The sequence below is a fragment of the Felis catus genome, chromosome B3 (genome assembly GCF_018350175.1).
Source record: "Felis catus isolate Fca126 chromosome B3, F.catus_Fca126_mat1.0, whole genome shotgun sequence".
Taxonomy (NCBI): domain Eukaryota; kingdom Metazoa; phylum Chordata; class Mammalia; order Carnivora; family Felidae; genus Felis; species Felis catus.
Genome location: NC_058373.1, coordinates 24,145,859 through 24,164,854, shown reverse-complemented (window position 1 = coordinate 24,164,854; position 18,996 = coordinate 24,145,859). Strand labels below are relative to the sequence as shown.

Sequence of the window (18,996 nt, the reverse complement as noted above, 5' to 3'; positions counted from 1 at the left end):
GGTGGGCTCAATGGCGAGACCCTGGTCACAAAGACGATGTCCCACTGAAAGACACCAGGACACTGAGGGATCTTAGTTGGGTTCCCAGGAATGAGTCCCGGGAAGCCCTAGTAATGGGCACACAACTCCCTAGGGCAGTAGCACGTCTTAGGCGTGTGGAGGCCCAGAGACCAGGGAGAACCCCACTGGGGAGCCTCGAGGGATCGGTCGCCTCTAGCCCAGGTGCCAGCACTACGCCATGGCCACAGTGGTCCCCAGGATCCCGCCTCAGTTTGGTGCCCTCCAGTGGGCCTCAGCATAATCATGTTGAGCATAATTTTTAGGTCATCATCTGTCTTCGAGACCATATGAGTTCTCATCATTGACCCAAGCAAGGCAGTCCCCACCCGCCTCTGCCTTCTACCTGCCAGGTCAATCTGCTTAACAGAGAGGGTTTGTGATGCACAGGGTGGCCATGGAGGCCCCTGGCTCAGGGCCTGTTCCCGAAGATGGGCCAAACTCCCTTCCAGGTGCCAGGTGGGATCTCGGTTGAGGCGCAGGATCTGTGCAGAGAGAGGCAGCTCAAGATTGACACACACCCTCCCCATCAGACCTCACCTTGTGGCAATGGGAGGGATCTCAGAATGTGGGGGACTGGGACTGCATTCATGTTGGAATCCTGCAATGCTGGCCTGGCAGGAAGGAAGGCTGCAGTGTGTCCACTAGGCCCTCACCCTCTGTGGCTCCACTGGAAACAAGGGAATTTCAGCCTCAAATGATTCTGAGCATGGAGGCTCCCCCAGCAGGCACCAGGCCTGCACACCAGGCCTACACAGGCACCAGGACATGCACAGGTCCTCTTGCAGTGTGATTGGGACATACCTTAACTGGTCGGTGGCAGGCACCATCCCAGGCCTTGGCTGGCAGGGACTGGCCCTGTGTTTTGCCATGAATGGGTGGGCATGGGGTCCAGGAAGGGCCCACGAATGCTAGCATGCACATGCAACACCAAGACCCCTTGGGGCATCAGGGCGCTGTTGGGCATCCCTCCAGCACTCAACACTGTCTCCATCAGCACTGCTCCATGGCTCCTATGGGGACCCCTCATCACTTCCCGTCTTTGAAATTATGGTGAGGGAAGGGTGAGGGTCCAGCACGGTTCCCCAGCCCCTTCTAAGTCACTGGGACTCGGGATCACAAGTGAAGAACACCAGGTTGCCTGGTTCGTGGCACTGACCAAAGGGCTATTGTCAGGAAAAGCCCCATCCAGCTGCGGGACGACCCGCGGGCCCCATAATGACTCGTGACCACCAGACGGTGCCAATGGTGAACAATCCAGAGGCAGGAGCCCACATGCCACTCGAGGTCTGGGCCACACTGCCAGAATTTTTCAGACACTGTCTCCCCGTTATACCAAAGCTGTCTTGTGTCCAGCCAGGGAGCTCCGGGCCTAGCCGCTTCCTCCATAGCCAATTGAGTGAAATTTGGTTGCACCGCTTCCACATAGGAAGTCACAGTGGCCGTCTGCAATGCCCAGCTCAGCACCTTGCATGCCTACTAAGGCATCAGTGATTCTGACATCAACCAGTATGCCCTCCCACACTGGGAAAACAGGCCCATGGGCCATCAATAAAGAGGATCCTGTGGGGGACCATGGCTTCCCTTGCTGGTGTCATGGGTGACCTGTATTTTCCAGACAGTCTACTGCAAAAGGCAGATGTTCAGGGAGACGTCAGCCCTCTGGGGCAACGATGAATCCCCAGTCCCACAAGATGGCTGGAGTTGCCCTGAGGGCATCCTCACCAATAGGCCCAAGGGCACTGGGTCTCCGGGTACTCACACAGGCATCCACTCTCCTCCCATGGTGGGCACAGTGGCAAGTCCCTGGTCACCAAGACTGAACGACACCCAAAACCTAGGGATCTTAGTTGGGTTCCCAGGGATGAATTCCGGGAAGCACTAGTAATGGACACACAATGTCCCAGGGCAGGAGCATGTCTTCGGTGCACAGAGGGTCAGAGACTGGGGAGAGCGCCACTGGGGAGACTTGAGGGATTGGTCGAGTTGAGCCCCATGTGTCAGCAGTAAGCCAGGGCCATAGGGGTCCCCAGGATCCCGCCTCAGTGAGGTGGCCTCCATTGGGCCACAGCATAATCCTATTGAACATAATTTTTAGGTCATCATCTGTCTTCGAGACCATATGATTTCTCATCATTTACTCAACCAAGGCAGTCCCCTACCGCCTCTGCCTTCTATCCATCAGCTCAACATGCTTACCAGGGAGGGTTTGTGATTCACAGTGTGGCCTGAGGGCTCCTGGCTCAGGGTCTGTTCCAGAAGATGGGCCAAACTCCCCTCCTGGTGCCAGGTGGGATCTTGGTTGGGGCGGGGGATCTGCACAGAAACAGGCAGTTCAGCAATGACACATGCCTTCCCCATCAGACCTCACCTGTGGCAATGGGAGGGATCTCAGAATGTGTGGGTCTGAGACTGCATTCATGACATAATCCTGCAATCCTGGCCTGGCAGGAAGGAAGGCAGCAGCATGTCCACAAGGCCCTTAGCCTCTGTGGATCCATTGGAAACAAGGGAATTTGGGCCCAACAGGAATATGAGCATGGAGGCCTCCACAGCAGGCACCAGGCCACATGCACAGGTCCTCCCACAGTGTGATTGGGACAGACCTTGGTGGGTCGATGGCAGACAGCATCCCAGTCATTGGCAGGGAATGGCCCTGTGTTTTGCCAGGAATGGGTGGGCATGGGGTGCTGGAAGATCACACGAACTCTACCACGCAGATGGAATGCCAAGATCTCTTTGGGGATCAGACCCTGATGGACATCCCATCAGTATCCAACTCTGTCTCCATCAGCGCTGCTCCATGGCTCCCATGGGGACACCTCATCCTTTCCTGTCATTGAGATTACGGTGAGGGAAGGGTGAGGGGCCAGCACAGTTCTTCAGTGCCTTCAAACTCACTGGGACTCGGGGTCAAAATCAAGAACCACAGCGTGCTCTGACTGGTGGCACCGACCAAAGGGCCATTGTCAGGCAAAGCCCCATCCAGTTGCGGGACTACCCCTGAGGCCCATAAGGACATGAGACCACCAGACCGTGCCAATGGTGAAGAACCCAGGGGCAGGAGAGTGGATGGCACTCAGGTCTGGGCCACACTGCCAGCATTTTTCAGATACCATCTACCCGTTATGCCAGAGCTGTCTAGTGCCCTTCCAGGTAACCCTGGGTCCAGCCCTTGCCTCCAAAGCCCATTGCATGAAATTTGGACACACTGCTTCCATGAAGGCGGTCACATTGGCCGTCTGCAATGCCCACCACAGCATATCGCGTGCCTACTAAGGCATCAGTGATTCTGACATCACCCAGAGTGCCCTCCCACACTGGGAAACGTGGCCCATGTACCGTCAAGTAAGAGGATCACACAGAGGACCGTGGCATCTCTTGCAGGTGTCGTGGTTGACCTTTTTTTTCCAGACAGCTTAGTGTACAGTGCACACATTCAGGGACACACCAGCCCTCTGGGTTGAGGATGAAGCCCCAGTACCACAAGATGGCTGGCGTTGACCTAAGTGCAGCCTCGCCAACCGGCCCAAGGACACTGGGTCTCTGGGTTTTCACACAAGCATCCACTCTCCTCCCATGTTGGGCTCAATGGGGAGACCCTGGTCACCAAGATGACATCCCACTGAAAGACACCAGGACACCGAGGGAGCTTAGTTGGGTACCCAAGGATGAGTCCCGGGAAGCACTAGTAATGGGCACACCACGCCCCAGGGCGGGAGCACGTGTTAGGCGCACGGAGGCCCAGAGACACGGGAGAGCCCCACTGGGGAGACTCGAGGGGTGGGTTGCTATGTGCCCCAGGTGCCAGCGCTATGCCAGGGCCACTAGGGTCCCCAGGATGCCGCCTAAGTGCTGTGCCCTCCACTGGGACTCAGGGTAATCCTGTTGAGCATAATTTTTAGGTCATCATCTGTCTTCAAGACCATATAAGTTCTCATCATTGACCCAACCAAGGCAGTCTCCACCCGTCTCTGCCTTCTATTCACAAGCTCAACATTCTTACCAGAGAGGGTTTGTGATGTGCAGGGTGGCCATGATGGTCCCTGGCTCGGGGCCTGTTCCTGATGCTGAGCCAAACTCCCCTTGGTGCGCCAGGTGCAATCTCGGTAGGGGCGCTGATCTGCACAGAAAGAGGTAGCTCAGCAATGACAAACCTCTTCCCCATCCGACCTCACCTTGTGACATTAGGTGGGATCTCAGAATGTGTGGAACTGGAACTGCATTCATGATGCCAGCAAAAATCCTGGCCTAGCAGGAAGGAAGGCTGCAGCGTGTCCACAAGTCCCTCAGCCTCTGTGACTCAACTGGAAACAAGGGAATTCAGGACCCACAGGAATCTGAGCATGGCGGCTGCTATAGCAGGCATCAGGCCACACACACAGGTCCTCCCGCAGTGGGATTGGGACAGACCTTGGCTGGTCGGTTGCAGGCAGAATCCCGGGCCTTGGTTGGCAGGGACCGGTCCTGCATTTTGCCAGGAATGGGCGGGCATGGGGTGCCAGAAGGGCCCAAGGATGCTACCACGCAGAAAGAATCCCTTGGGGGATCAGGACCCTGATGGGTATCCCACCAGCATCCAAAGCTGTCTCCATCAGCGCTGCTCCATGGCTCCCGGGGGGACACCTCAACCCTCCCTGTCTTTGAGATTATGGTGAGGGAACGGTGAGGGGCAAGCCTGGTTCCCCATCGACTTCAAAGTCACTGGGAGTCGGGGTCACAAATCAAATAACAAAACGTGCCCTGGCTAGTGGCACGAACCAAAGGGCCATTATCAGGCAAAGCCCCATTCAGCTGTGGAACGACCCACAGACCCCATAAGGACACGCAACCACCAGACGGTGCCAATGTTGAAGATCCCGGAGGCAGGAGCCTGCATGCCACTCGGGGTCTGGGACCCTTAGCCAACATTTTTCAGATACAATCTACCTGTTATGCCAATGCTGTTTAGTGTCCAGGCAGGTAGCCCCAGACCCATCCCCTTCCTCCAAAGCCCATTGCATGAAATTTGGGCGTACCGCTTCCATGCAGGAGGTCACATTGGCCATCTGCAATGCCCACCACAACACCTCGCGTGCCTACTAATGCATTAGTGATTCTGACATCAACCAGAGCACCCTCCCACACTGGGAAATGTGGTCCATGGTCCCTCAAGAAGAGGATCCCGCTGGGGAACATGGCATCCCTTTCAGGTGTCTGGGTGACTAGTTTTTTCTAGGCAGCCTACTGCACAAGGCAGACTTTCAGGGACATGTCAGCCCTCTGCTGTAGTGACGTAGCCCAGGTCCCACAACATGGGTGGTGTTGCCCAGAGGGCATCCTCGCCAATTGGCCCAAGGTCACTGGGTCTCCAGGCACTCACACAGGCATCCACTCTCCTCCCATGGTGGGCTCAATGGCGAATCCATGATCACCAAGACAATGTCCCACTGAAAGTCACCTGAAAAAGGAAGGGAGCTTAGTTGGGTTCCCAGAGATGAGTCCCGGGAAGCACTAGTAATGGGCATACAACGCCCCAGGGCGGGAGCACATCTTAGGTGCGTGGAGGCCCAGTGACCCAGGAGAGCCCCACGGGGAGCCTCGAGATATCGGTGGCCTCAAGCCCCAGGTTCCATCACTATGCCAGGGCCACAGGGTCCCAGGATCCTGCCTCAGTGCAGTGCCCTCCACTGGGCCTTAGGATAATCCTATTGAGCATAATTTTTAGGTCATCATTTGTCTTTGGGACCATATGAGTTCTCATCATTGACCCAACCAAGGTAGTCCCCTCCCGCTTCTGCCTTCTACCCGCAGCTCAACATGCTTACTAGAGAGGGTCTGTGATGAGCAGGGTGGCCATGAGGACCCCTGGCTCAGGGCCTGTTCCCAAAGGTGGGCCAAAATCCCCTCTGTGCGCCATGTGGGTTCTTGGTTGGGCTGTGGGATCTGTGCAGAGAGAGGCAAGTCAGCAATGACAACAGCCTTCCCCATCAGACCTCACCTTGTGGCAATTGGAGGGATATCAGAATGGGTGGGGCTGGGTCTGCATTCATGATGCCAGAAAAATCCTGGTCTGTTGTGAAGAAAGGCTGCAGTGAGTCCACAAAGCTTTCAGCCTCTGTGGCTCCACTGGAAACAAGGGAATTCAGGGCCCAACAGGAATCTGAGCATGGAGGCCTCCACAGCAGTCACCAGGCCACACGCACAGGTCCTCCCGTAGTGTGATTGGGATAGACCTTGGTGGTTCTTTGGTAGGCAGAATCCTGGGTCTTGGGTGGCAGGGACCAGCCCTGCGTTTTGCCAGGAATGGGCAGGCATGAGGCGCCGGAATGTCCCACGAACGCTACCACGCAAATGCAATGACAAGATCCCTTGGGGGATCAGGGCCTTGTCCAGCATCCCACTAGCATCCAAGACTGTCTTCATCAGCGCTGCTCCATGGCTCCTGTGGGGACACCTCATCCCTTCCCATCTTTGAGATTATGGTGAGGTAAGGGTGATGGGCCAGCACGGTTCCCCAGCGACCACAAAGTCACTGGCAAACGGGGTCACAAGTCAAGAACCCCAGCGTGCCTTGGCTTGTGGCACCAACCAAAGGGCCATTGTCAGGCAAAACCCCATCCAGTTGTGGGATGATTCATGGGCCCCATAAGGACACGCAACCACCAGACGGTGCCAATGTTGAACAATCCAGAGGCAGAAGCCCGCATGCTACTTGGTGTCTGGGCCATGCTGCCAGCATTTTTCATATACCGTCTAACCTTTATGCCAAAGCTGTCTAGTGTCCAGCCAGGTAGCCCCGGACCCGGCCCCTTCCTCCAAAGCCCGTAATGTGAAATTTGGGTGCATCACTTACCCACAGGTTGTCACATTGGCCGTATGCATTGCCCACCGCATCACCTTGCATGCCTACTAAGGCATTAGTGATTCTGACATCAACCGAAGCACCACCCACACTGAGAAATGTGGCCCATGGGCTGTCAAGTAAGAGTATCCCATGGGGGATCATGGCATCCCTTGCAGGTGTCGCTGGTGACCTGTGTTTTCCAGACAGCCCACAGCACAGGGCAGACTTTCAGGGACACACCAGCCCTCCGGGGCGAGGACAAAGCCCCAGTCCCACAAGATGGCTGGAGTTGCCCTGAGGGCAGCGTCGCCAATCCGCCAAAGGGCACTGGGTCTCTGGGTACTCACACAGGCATCCACTTTCCTCCCATGGTGGGCTCAATGGTGAGACCCTGGTCGCCAAGATGATGTCCCACTGAAAGACACCAGGACACCGAAGGAGCTTAGTTGGGTTCTCAGGGATGAGTCCTGGGAAGCACTAGTAATGGGCACACAATGCCCCAGGGCGGGAGCACGTCTTAGGTGTGCCGAGTTTCAGAGTCCTGGGTGTGCAGCACTGAGGAACCTCGAGGGATCAGTCGCCTCGAGCCCCAGGTGCCAGTGCTACGCCAGGGCCACAGGGTTCCCCAGGATCCCGCCTCAGTGCATTGCCCTCCATTGGGCCTCAGCTTAATCCTATTGAGCATAATTTGTAGGTAATCATCTGTCTTTGAGACTTTATGAGTTCTCATCATTGACCCAACCAAGGCAGTCCCCACCCGCCTCTGCTTTCTACCCACCAGCTCAACATGCTTACCAGAAATGGATTGTGATGTCCTTGGTGGCCATGAGAGCCCCTGGCTCAGGGTCTGTTCCAGATGATTGGCCAAATTCCCCTCCATGCGCCAGGTGGGATCTCGGTCGGGGTGTGGGATCTGTGCAGAGAGAGGCAGGTCAGCAATGACAAACGCCTTCCCCCTCAGACCTCACCTGTGGCAATGGGAGGGATCTCAGAATGTGCGGGGCTGGAATTGCATTCATGACACAATTCTGCAATCCTGGCCTGGCAGGAAAGAAGGCTGCAGCGTGTCCACAAGGCCCTCAGAGTCTGTGGCTCCACTGGAAAAAAGGTAATTCAGAACCCCACAGGAATCTGAGCATGGAGGCTGCTACAGCAGGCACAGGTCCTCCTGCAACGTGGTTGGGACAGACCTTGGCGAGTAGGTGGCAGGCAGAAACCTGGGCCTTCCTTTCATGGAGTGGCCCTGAGTTTTGCCAGGAATGGGCGGGCATGGGGCCCCAGAAGGGCCCACCAACGCTACCACGCAAACGCAGTGCCAACATCCCTTGGGGCATCAGGGCCTGATGGGCATCCCACTAGCGTCCAACACTGTCTCCATCAGCACTCCTCCATGACTTCTGTGTGGAAACCCCATCCCTTCCTGTCTTTGAGATTACAGTGAGGGAAGGGTGAGGGGCCAGCACGTTTCCCCAGCGACTTCAACCTCACTGGGACTCGGGGGCACCAGTCCAGATATCCAGCCTGCCCTGACTCGTGGTACTGACCCAAGGGCCATTGTCAAGCAAAGCCCCATCCAGCTGCGAGATGACCCATGGGCCCCTTAAGGACACACGACCATTGGACTGGGCCAATGGTGAAGAACCCGGAGCCAGAAGCCTACGTGACACTCTGGGTCCGGGCAAGCTGTCAGCATTTTCCAGATACATTCTACCCCTTATTCCAAAAGTTCTAGTGTCCAGCCATGAACCCCTGGGCCCGGTCCCTTCCTCCAATGCCCATTGTGAGGAAAATCGGCGGAATCCCCACAGTCGGTTGCCTTGGCTGTCTGCAATGCCCACCACAGCAACTCTGGTGCCTCCCAGGGAGACAGTGATTCTGACATTAACCTGAGAGCCATCCCACACTGGAAAACATAGCCTATGGTCTGTCAATTAAGAGGATCCCACGGGGGACTGTGGCATCCCTTTCAGGTGTTGCAGGTGACCAGTTTTTTCCAGACAGCCTACTGTCCAGGGTAGAGTTTCAAGGACACGCCACCTCTCTGGGGCGATGTTTGAGCCCCAGTCCCACAAGATGGCTCGCCTTGCCCTGAGGTCAGCTTCACCAAATGCCCATGTGCACTGGGTCTCCGGGTACTCACACAGGCATCCACTCTCCTCCCATGGTGGGGTCAATGGTGAGAAAGTGGTCACAAAGCGATGTCCCACTGAAAGACACAAGGACGCTGAGGGAGCTTAGTTGGGTTCCCAGGGATGAGTCGAGAATCACTAGTGATGGACACACAACACCCCAGGGCCAGAACAGGTCTTAGGCATGTGGAGGTCCATAGACCAAGGAGAACCCCCTCGGTAACCTGGAGGGATTTGTCACCTCGAGCCCCTGGTTCCAGTGGTAATCCAGGGCCACAGGATTCTCCAGGATCATACCTCAGTGCAATGGCCTCCATTGGGCTTCTGCAGAATCCTATTGAGCATAATTTTTAAGTCATCATCTCTGTTCATGACCATATGAATTCTCATTATTGACCCAACTAAGGCAGTCCCTACATGCCTCTGTCTTCAGCCCTCTGGCTCAACATGGTTAACACAGCTTGTTTGTGAAGCGCAGGTTGGCAATTTTTCTTCTGGCTTGCAACCTATTCCTGAAGCTGGGCCAATCTACCCTCCCTGAACCAGGTGGGTTCTATGTCCTGTCATGGGCTCTGTGCTGAAAGATGCAATTCAGCCATGAGGATGCACTTCCCCATCGTACTTCACCTTTTGCCATTGGGAGAGAGCTCAGAAAGGGTGGTGGTGGACTGAATTCATGACACCAGCAAAAATCCTGGGATGGCAGGAAGGAAGGCTCCAGCGTGGCGCCAAGTCCCTCAGCCTCAGTCCAGTGGCTCCACTGGACACCAGGGAAATCAGAGCCCCACAGGAAACTGATCATGGAGGCTGCAGCATCAGGCACATGGGCAGCCACACATGAACCCTCACAGTGCAATTGGGACACCCCTTTGTGGGCCTAGGGCTTGCAGAATCCTGGGACATCACTGGCGGGGCCAGCCTTGGGCTTTGCCACGGATGGGCAGGCATGGTGTCCTGGAACAGGTCACAGATGCTGCCCGGGGGACCCAACACAAAAATTAGTTGGGTGTCCTGGGGCATGGCATGCATCCCGCCAGTGTCCATCACCATCCCCAACCAGCGCTCCTCCATGTCTCCCATTTGGACACCTCATCCTTTCCTGTCTTTGCACTTAAGGTTATTGCTAGGAGAGGGGCTACCATGGTTCCCCAGCGACTTCAACCTCATTGGGAATTGGGCCACAAGTCAAGAACCCCAGCATGCCCTGGCTCATGGTACCAACCAAAAGGCTATCATCAGGCCAAGTGCCATCCAGTTTGGGGAATTCCCACAGGCCCCATAAGGACATGAATCCATAAGTCATGGCCAATGGTGAAGATCTAGGAGTCAGGAGCCCGAATGCCACCCGAGGTCCAGTCCATGTTTCCAGCAATTTTTGGACACCATCTATGCGCTATGTCAAAGCTATCTAGTGTCCAGCCAGGTAGCCCCAGTCCCAGCATCTTCCTCCATCGCCCATTGCATGAAATTTTGGTGGGAACTTTTCCCCATAGGAGGTCATGGGTGGGGGGCTCCAATGCCCACTGCCATACCTTGCATTCCTCCAAGGGCCTCAGTGATTCTGACATCAACCTGACAGCCTTCCTACAGTGGAGAACACAGCTTACAGGCTGGCAGGAAAGAGGATCCCTTGGAGGACCACGCAATCCCTTGCCGGCCGTGGCGTCCGGCTACCCACATAGATGGCATCTTCAGGAACTGCTCCACATCAATTGGTAAGAGACCAGTGGACCCATTATGCCTAGAAGCCACCACCAGTGAGCAGATGGGGAACACCACACAGGACCTAGTCTATACAGCTATGTCTCTAGACCTGGGGAAGAATTAAGCACTTCTCAGGTGCCATCTTTCTGCTATTAGAATTCTGTCTAATGTCCAGCTAAGAAGACCCCCCCCCCCCAGTTATATTCCTGCACCACTGTCTCTGGATGCCCTGGGCTGGTCCCTTGCCCTGCTGGATGCTGCATGAGGCTTCAATGCCCACCTAGTACTTAGTGTCCCTGAAGTGCATTAGCAATATTGGCCTCACGCTGAGTACAAACTGATACAAATTAATGTGGCCTGTGTTCCAATGGAGGAGAATTGTCCTCCCTGGACATTAAGATCCCTTTCAGGTGCAATGATAATGTTTCACTTTCTTGACCTCCTACTGTGTAGGGCTGATGGTCACAAAGAATGACAAAGGCTATGAATGTCTCCATCCTGACTAAAAGTCAAGCATTGCCTTGAAGAGAGCCTCCCCATGCACCCTATATCCTCTGCAGCCTCTGTCTCTGGTCAGATGCATTCACTCACCTCACATGGTGGAGTCAACGATGAGATCCTGGTCATGAAATCCCGCTGAAAGACACAAGAAGACCAATGGTGCTAAGGAATAGCTCCAAATGAGGTATCTTGGGAGGAACTATGTGTTTGCATACAAAGCCTACAGCATGAGCATATCTTGGGAATGTGGAATCCCACTGACAGTGGATGGACACAGGGGGATACCTCTGGGCATTGGTAATCTCAAGCCTCAAATTCTATCACTCTCTGAGTGCTACATGGCATCCTGGGATTCTTACCCATGATTGTGCTCTCTACTGAGCCTCAGTGTGATTTTATTGCATATGATTTTTAGGTCATCATCTGTCTTAAAGACAATATAAGTTCTTATCATCGACCTGACCAAGGCACTCCCCACATGTCCATGTGCTCCCACCTGAACATGCTTACCAGAGATGGTTTCTGGAAAGCAGGAAACCCGGGTGCCACATGAGTTTGTGCCTATTCCTGGAGCCAAGCTGACATATGTGCATGTGGGGGCGGGGAATCTTCATCTGAGGATGTGTTCTGTGTAGAGAGAAGTAGAACAGTTGTCAAAGCCACCTTCCCATATGTGCCATTTTTGTTTTATATTTCTTACACTTTCATTAATTACATAATAAATGATGTATTTAGACTAAATCAATAAATTCATGTATAATTATAATGCTTTAGCAAATCCATATGTATCTTCATTCATAAATAAATGTTAAATATGAAAATAGTCTTCATTTATATATATATAGATTTACACTCATTCAAAGGCCCAGACTTTGAATTCTTTATTTGTAAACTCTCTATGTTTTTCATAATTTTACTTTTATGGCTCATTAATTTTTCTTGCTTATATTTGATTTTCTTGGAGCAGTAATTTAATATTTTTCAGGAACACTCTTGAAATGATGATATTAATTGATATGGAATTGGTTTTCTGAAAAACCTACATCTGAAGTCTTTAAAAGATACTTGCTCCCTATCATCTAGGGAGATCCCTGCACTAGAACTTCCAGTTCATGTTTCAAAAGCCATGTATGTTTCGTTTATATTGTCTTCCATATCCTGCTAACACTGTTTAAAGTGCGATGCTTACACTTCATAATCCAGGTGTATGGTTCCAGTTATTTTATAAAAGAAACATGATCTCATGAAGGAGTTGATTTAATGATTCTGAAGAATTTTTCTAATTTATATCTATGAAAGTATTTTTGACAGAGTTTTTGTATTCTTGATTGTCCGTTCTTTAAGACATAACTTTTCCCCAAATAAATTCTTCAAATGGTATGAAAACTAGTGCCCTCTTGGGTGAAACTTAGCTGGTCAGAGTTCTCATCATGAACAGCTAGCAATAACAATAACCCACAATTTGTTAAATTGTCATTGGAAGTTTTATCAATCTATGGAGTCACAAGTTAGCTATCTGAATCCTCTTCAGTATCCTGCAACTAAGATCCATGGGTGTGGTAAAGTTTTGCATCTTACCCTCTGAACACCATGCTTGGAACCTTTTCTAGGGGAAGTGTTCTGAGATTCAAATGCATACTCCAACTGTTATCATCTTTGAAGTGTATTTGAGATATTTTCTTCAACCTGAACACCTACTTACTTGTGCCATGTTTCCCAGTGGCCATGAAAGAATGATATCCCCCACTGCCACGTTACCTATTTCTTTGAAAATGACAAAGTTATGCTTTCTAGAGATTCTATCCTGTAGGGTTTCATTCAGGAAGAAAATCAACTCTCTACTATTTAGTTTTCCAAAATGAGTCAAACATTTATTGCCTTTAGGTGAGCCTCTCCTTTTGTCCATGTTCTTTGTGGCCTGTATCTATCATCAAAGGCATCATCTCACCTCATATCATTAAGTTAACCATTGACAAAACGTTCACCTGAAGACGCAAGGAGGGAAAAAGCTATAGAATTATCCCAGATAAAGGCTCCTTTGTATCATGGATCATGGATCATGAAACAAAGCTTAAAATATGAGCAAGTGTGAGGTACATGGAATCTTATACACATTGTACACCACAAGGGATTGCCTTGAGGGGATTGTTATCTTAAGTCTGAAATTCCATGATTCACCTAGTATTAATGGATAAAATAATGAATGAATCAATACAAAATAAAGTTGTTAATTAATTAATATCTAAGAAATACATTTAAATTTAGCTTATGAAAATGCTAAGCACCATTGATTCAACATCGAAGAGAAGTCCTTGTAAATAAGTTTCTAGATTGGAAAAGAGTTCAGGACATGTCTGATAAAATCAAGTTTATGGCTCTTTTTTTGTCTAGACAGCAGTACTCGTATGTGGATAATTGGGCGTGACTATTGGCCATGAACACCCATAAAATGACCCTGTAAAATCATGTAGAATTAGTTTTATTGAGACAGATAGCCAGTGGCTTGAAAATGTCCTCAATACCCATCACTGAGACAAACCCTTGCATAAGGCTTTTTAGGCCATGATCTGAATAACATATTCTTTTTGTTCAGACTCCTCTTTCATGTTGTTATCAAGATCTTCCAATCAGTAATGCAAAAGGTTTTCTTTGTAATATATATCTTTATTTCTCTTCTTTGAACAAAGCTTCAAAGATCTCAATATCGTATATATATATGATAAATTTTTCTTCCTAATTTTTTTTAATCTTTTTCCTTTATGGTGCCAGCTTCTAAAGGATTTGTGTCTTGAGAAGAATGTCAAATGTGAAGCTCGTGTTTCATTTGGCAAAATCAAACAGATTAAAGGGCCAATTAGGAAAAACTGTCATCACCAATAACCCACAATTCCTTAAATTGAAATTTTAAAGCCCTAATAATACTCAGGGGTCACGATGTAGTTATCTCAATACTTAACAGTTTTTTTTTAGCCAATACCAATTGGCAGATTAATTCTTGCATTTCACTCTTTGGATGTCATGGCCATGATCCTTCCTTTTAGGACTTTCTTTTGAGTATGCAGTGAAGATCCCAGAAGTTATTATCTCTTCAGTGTATCAATGTATTACGGTTAGTTTTCAATCTGTGCACAGACAGATGGTAATGTTTCTGTGGTGGAGGGGTAGTGGAGGAAATATTTCATCCATTTGGAATCTTACCCATTTTAGGTATAACTAAAAGGTTTGCAGGGGTACTATTCCAATGGGCTGATTTCCAGGCATAAATCAACCCTCTACAGTATTTACATTTTTGAAAAGAGTCACTTATTTATCTCCTTAAGTCAGGCTTTTTGTATCATCCAATTTTCTGTGTCACCTATATCTATGACCAAACATATTCAATCACTTCAGATTTTAATGAAACAGCACAATTCTTTCCAAAATTTCTAACTGAATAACACAATGATAAAAATATAAGGGATGCTCTGAAGAACAGTTTTTTGTGATGAAATATAGCTCACCAAATATAGCTTAAACTTGAGGATGTGTTGTTGACATGAAGCCTATATAAGAGATTCCCTGAAGGGACTGGTTGCCTGAAGAACAAAATCGCATTACTCTACAAGGGAAATATGGAACTTCAACGTTTTGCTTTGGCATTATTGACTACATTGGGCTTCATTGTAATTTTATGGAGCATGATTTTTAGGTCATAATTTCTCTTCAAGACAATATGAATTCTCAACTTTGATCTAGCTATGGCATTACCTACCCATGTATATGCTTTGACCTGTATATGTTTATCAGATATAGATTTTGTAATTTGTGATGCCAAAATAGATATGACTTTTGTCATATACCATCATGGACACCTGACTCACATAGCTTCATTCTGTGGCAGCAAACAGTGCTCTTTTTCAAAGTCATTATCTGTGTAGTTAGTTGTAAGATGGATTGCAAAACATATTGTTACATCTGTCCTGGGCTTGTGATTTATCCATGCTCTATGTTAAGGAAGTCTTATGACCATATCTGCAAAAATGACCTCTTACAGATTTCATGCATCTTTCATTTACCAAGCATAAAAAAGACAATATATACAGGTTTCTTAATTTGGGATAAACTTTCATGTGGTGGTTGTGAACATGGAAGATATCCATTGGCCAATAATATTCTATCCAGTCAAGAGTTCATGTCAGAGTATTTGCCATGGTTCATTGCATATAAATTCACATAAAATCATACTCTTTCAGCCACATGAAAACCTAATAAGAGGTCAGGATGATTGAAATTGTGACCATTTTATGAATTCTTTGGAACTATATAAGTGAGTTTTCAGATCATGACCAATAAGCCATTGTATTATGTTGTTAGTTCTCTTAAATGTCACAATTTTGACAAAAGCAGAACAAGGAAAATACAATAATTAGTGTACATATGTTTACTTGTATATTTAGGCCAAAGAAAATTGCAAAATGGAGTGAGAACCAGAGCACAAAAAAGTCTCATATCCTTTCAATAAATTTTCAGTAAAAAAGTAGTTTTTTTCCTGAGAGTGCTTCAAGTAATATAGTCACTAAATTGAGAATAATAATTCATAATGCTGGTTTGGTGACACTAGCCAATTCAGAGTGTAAATTAGAACTTTAAGCATCATTTGTTGCATATCCTTATTGTATGTAATAATGGAATCATATCAGGATCTGGAATTCTTATATGTGTTTCTTCATGAATACACACAATTTTAAGTTTCATATTTTAGTCCTATAACCAGTAGAACTACTTAATAGTAGTTTAGATATAGAAAAATTTTCAATGACTCCAAAGTAACCCAAAGCAGTTAAAATCCCATAAAATTACAGAGACTGATTTTATCTTGTATGTAGAATGAGAATATTAAACATTGTACTGAGAACCAGTGGATCTATTTTTTTCTCAATTTCAATATAAATTTCAAGTTCAAACAAAAGATTTTGTAATAGAATCACATTGCATTTATCAGTCACTTATTCAGAAAAAATCCATATCTCTATCCAAGTTACCTAATGTGTAAACTTGTATGCCCTAAAAGAGCATCTTCTCCAGTCAATTGCTTTTTGACATATATCTGTGACCAAAGAAAACCAGAAATATACTATCAATGCAGTGTTTCAACCCTTGGTAAGATGTCTTACTCAAAGACACATTAAGAGAAAAACAGGGAAGGACTGAATCTTGAATGTTCCCAGCTCTTAAGAATTATAAATCCCTGAAACAAAGTTTATAGAAAGAAAATTTATTTTTCACTTTTGAGCCCATAGACAGGATTGGGTAACATGAGTTTCTTTCAAGAATTCCTTGTCTCAAGCCCCAAATAAAATGCCTAGAGAAAAGTAATGAGTTCCAACATGTTCCGACAATCCTACCCCAGAATTTTACCTTCACCTATGATGAGTTTGTCTTTATCATAATCCTCTTGATCATGACTTTCAGTCATCATCACTCTTGAAGACAATAAGTTCTCACTTTTGACCCTAGCTATGACATTCCAAATGCATACATACACTCATACCTGAAGATGTTTACCAGACAATTGTGGTACTGATTCAGACAGGAGTTTTGATATATTCAGTGCTAGGCACCTGACTTATATTAATTCCCCCAAGTTTAAGGCCAAACTGTGCTCTTTCTCTGCAATGATGATTTTAGGTGTACAGGAACAGGACAGGTATCAACACATAAACCTAAGTCTCTCTTGGAGTATGGTTCTTGAAAGCTTTTCCTTAATGATACAATTTGGTCAGTATTCAAAATAATGACCTATTACAGAGGTTGTAGACTACTGATCACCTTACATATGAATTACACAATACAGGTTTTTTTGGAAAGCCACTCAGATAGTGTCAGAAAAACACAGCATTCCACTTATCATTACATATATATACATATATATGTAATTTAATATATATACATATATAAATTCAAAGGATGTTATAACAATATCATTTGGCATGGTCCATTGCACATGAACTCTTCTAAAATGACACACTTGAAGCCACATGAAACAGTATTTACAAAAAAGTATTAGGTCACTGGGAATAGTACTCATTTCCAAGAAGTTTCCATAATTCATAGCATACGACTTACTATACTGAAAATATGACATTAACATAATATTTAAGAGCTGAAATTCATCTATGTTTCTCATTAGTAGAATCAATTTTAGGTTTAATACAGATAGAAAATTACTTAATTTCACCTCGTTATCATTGTTGACAGGATCCTTTATTAAAAGTTCGTCAGTGACTTTAAAACAGCATGCCACTATTAGAATATCATTTAAGCTTAAAAATATATTGCTTTAGTCACATAGACACCCAGATAAGTATCAAATATAGATCCGGATACCAATGAGTCAAAATTTTCTTCACTATTAATCACATCAAATTCAGGTAATAAGTAAAAACTTTGTCATAGGATCACATTAAGTAGACCAGTAATTCAATAAGAACACCCCAATATCCAGATTGACTAATGAATAAACCCTGCTTGAGGATGAATCTTTACTAGTCCAGTGGCTTATGTGGAATTAATCTGTCACCAAAGTATGCCATTCACCTCTTATAATACAAAGATCTAACTCTTAGAAGTATGTCTTGCTATAAGACACCAAAAAAGCCAAGCATGGAACCCAAATGTGTGAAACTATTAGGAATTATATTTATATATTTATATAATATTTATATAAATATATATTTATATATTTAGTTTTTTGATGTTTATTTTTTAGAGAGAGAGAGACAGAATATGAGTCGGGGAGGGACAGAAAGAGAGGGAGACACACAATCTGAAGTAGGCTGCAGGCTCTGAGCTGTCAGCACAGAGCCTGATGTGAGGCTTGAATACACGGACTGGGAGATCATGACCTGAGCTGAAGTCGGAAGCTTAACAGACTCAGCCACCAAGGCATCTCTGGAATTATTGGTAATTTAAATAAATCATTACCCACTTATAAGCACGTAGACTGTTTCAGCCAAATAAGTTGATTTCAATGTTTCATTGCTTCATTTGAAGTTTAAGCACCCATCTAGCATATCAGATTCACATACATATAGAAGAAATTTATGTTTCTTTGTAAAATTAATTTTATTAGTTTGGTTTTTAGGAGTTTCAATCTTTAGTCGCCAAATTTCACCTTTTTCTATAATATGATTACTCTTTTTACAACACTATTTATCAATCCAGAGGTAGTATCATGCCAAACATCTGGTTTTCCTAAGTAGCTAAAATCTTGTAGTTCAGTACTATTAAGTATATACTGCAGTTATTGAATAACTAGTTGTTCAGTTATACAAGTGAAGGTTTATGAAAATTCCTTAGCTATTTTTTTGAAGCAGGATTTCATTTCTGGATGGCCAGTTCCAAATTCTTTCCCAACTCCATTCTCCATTTTCTCTATTGCTGTATCCTGCATTAGGTTTTTATTTCATCTTGTTTGCATCTTAATTACATGTTTCTGCAATTGTCCCAAAGCACTAAATATGTTCTTCAGCATTTTATCATTTCTATACAAATAAGGTTTGCAATTTGGTCAATTTTATATTTACTTACAAATATAGTATTTAATAAATCTCTTTTAGTTTCATAATGGCACCATTTTAATCTTCACATAAGAACTTTTTATAATGGTAAAACCTAAGGCATAGAAATAGAATTGAATTAATCCACATTTTCACTAGTAATATTTGAAGGTATTCATTTAATAATCATATAAAATTTTTAATGTTTACTTATTTGAGACAGAGAGAAAGAGAGAGATCA

General features: G+C 46.6%; 9 non-coding genes across 9 annotated transcripts; all 9 read right to left on the bottom strand.

The window, feature by feature from the left end:
* Window positions 1-287: 287 nt before the first annotated feature.
* Window positions 288-368, bottom strand: LOC111561111. Its single transcript, XR_002743470.1, has one exon. It is a non-coding gene; the product is annotated as a small nucleolar RNA SNORD115 (small nucleolar RNA).
* Window positions 369-2,119: 1,751 nt separating this feature from the next.
* Window positions 2,120-2,200, bottom strand: LOC111561127. Its single transcript, XR_002743486.2, has one exon. It is a non-coding gene; the product is annotated as a small nucleolar RNA SNORD115 (small nucleolar RNA).
* Window positions 2,201-3,926: 1,726 nt separating this feature from the next.
* Window positions 3,927-4,007, bottom strand: LOC111561112. Its single transcript, XR_002743471.1, has one exon. It is a non-coding gene; the product is annotated as a small nucleolar RNA SNORD115 (small nucleolar RNA).
* A 1,721-nt stretch (window positions 4,008-5,728) lies between these two features.
* Window positions 5,729-5,809, bottom strand: LOC111561125. The gene has a single exon (XR_002743484.1). It is a non-coding gene; the product is annotated as a small nucleolar RNA SNORD115 (small nucleolar RNA).
* A 1,732-nt stretch (window positions 5,810-7,541) lies between these two features.
* Window positions 7,542-7,622, bottom strand: LOC111561122. Its single transcript, XR_002743481.1, has one exon. It is a non-coding gene; the product is annotated as a small nucleolar RNA SNORD115 (small nucleolar RNA).
* A 1,708-nt stretch (window positions 7,623-9,330) lies between these two features.
* Window positions 9,331-9,411, bottom strand: LOC111561114. Its single transcript, XR_002743473.1, has one exon. It is a non-coding gene; the product is annotated as a small nucleolar RNA SNORD115 (small nucleolar RNA).
* A 2,185-nt stretch (window positions 9,412-11,596) lies between these two features.
* On the bottom strand, window positions 11,597-11,677 carry LOC111561131. Its single transcript, XR_002743490.1, has one exon. It is a non-coding gene; the product is annotated as a small nucleolar RNA SNORD115 (small nucleolar RNA).
* Window positions 11,678-14,869: 3,192 nt separating this feature from the next.
* LOC111561132 lies at window positions 14,870-14,950 on the bottom strand. Its single transcript, XR_002743491.1, has one exon. It is a non-coding gene; the product is annotated as a small nucleolar RNA SNORD115 (small nucleolar RNA).
* A 1,682-nt stretch (window positions 14,951-16,632) lies between these two features.
* Window positions 16,633-16,710, bottom strand: LOC111561134. Its single transcript, XR_002743493.1, has one exon. It is a non-coding gene; the product is annotated as a small nucleolar RNA SNORD115 (small nucleolar RNA).
* Window positions 16,711-18,996: the final 2,286 nt, after the last annotated feature.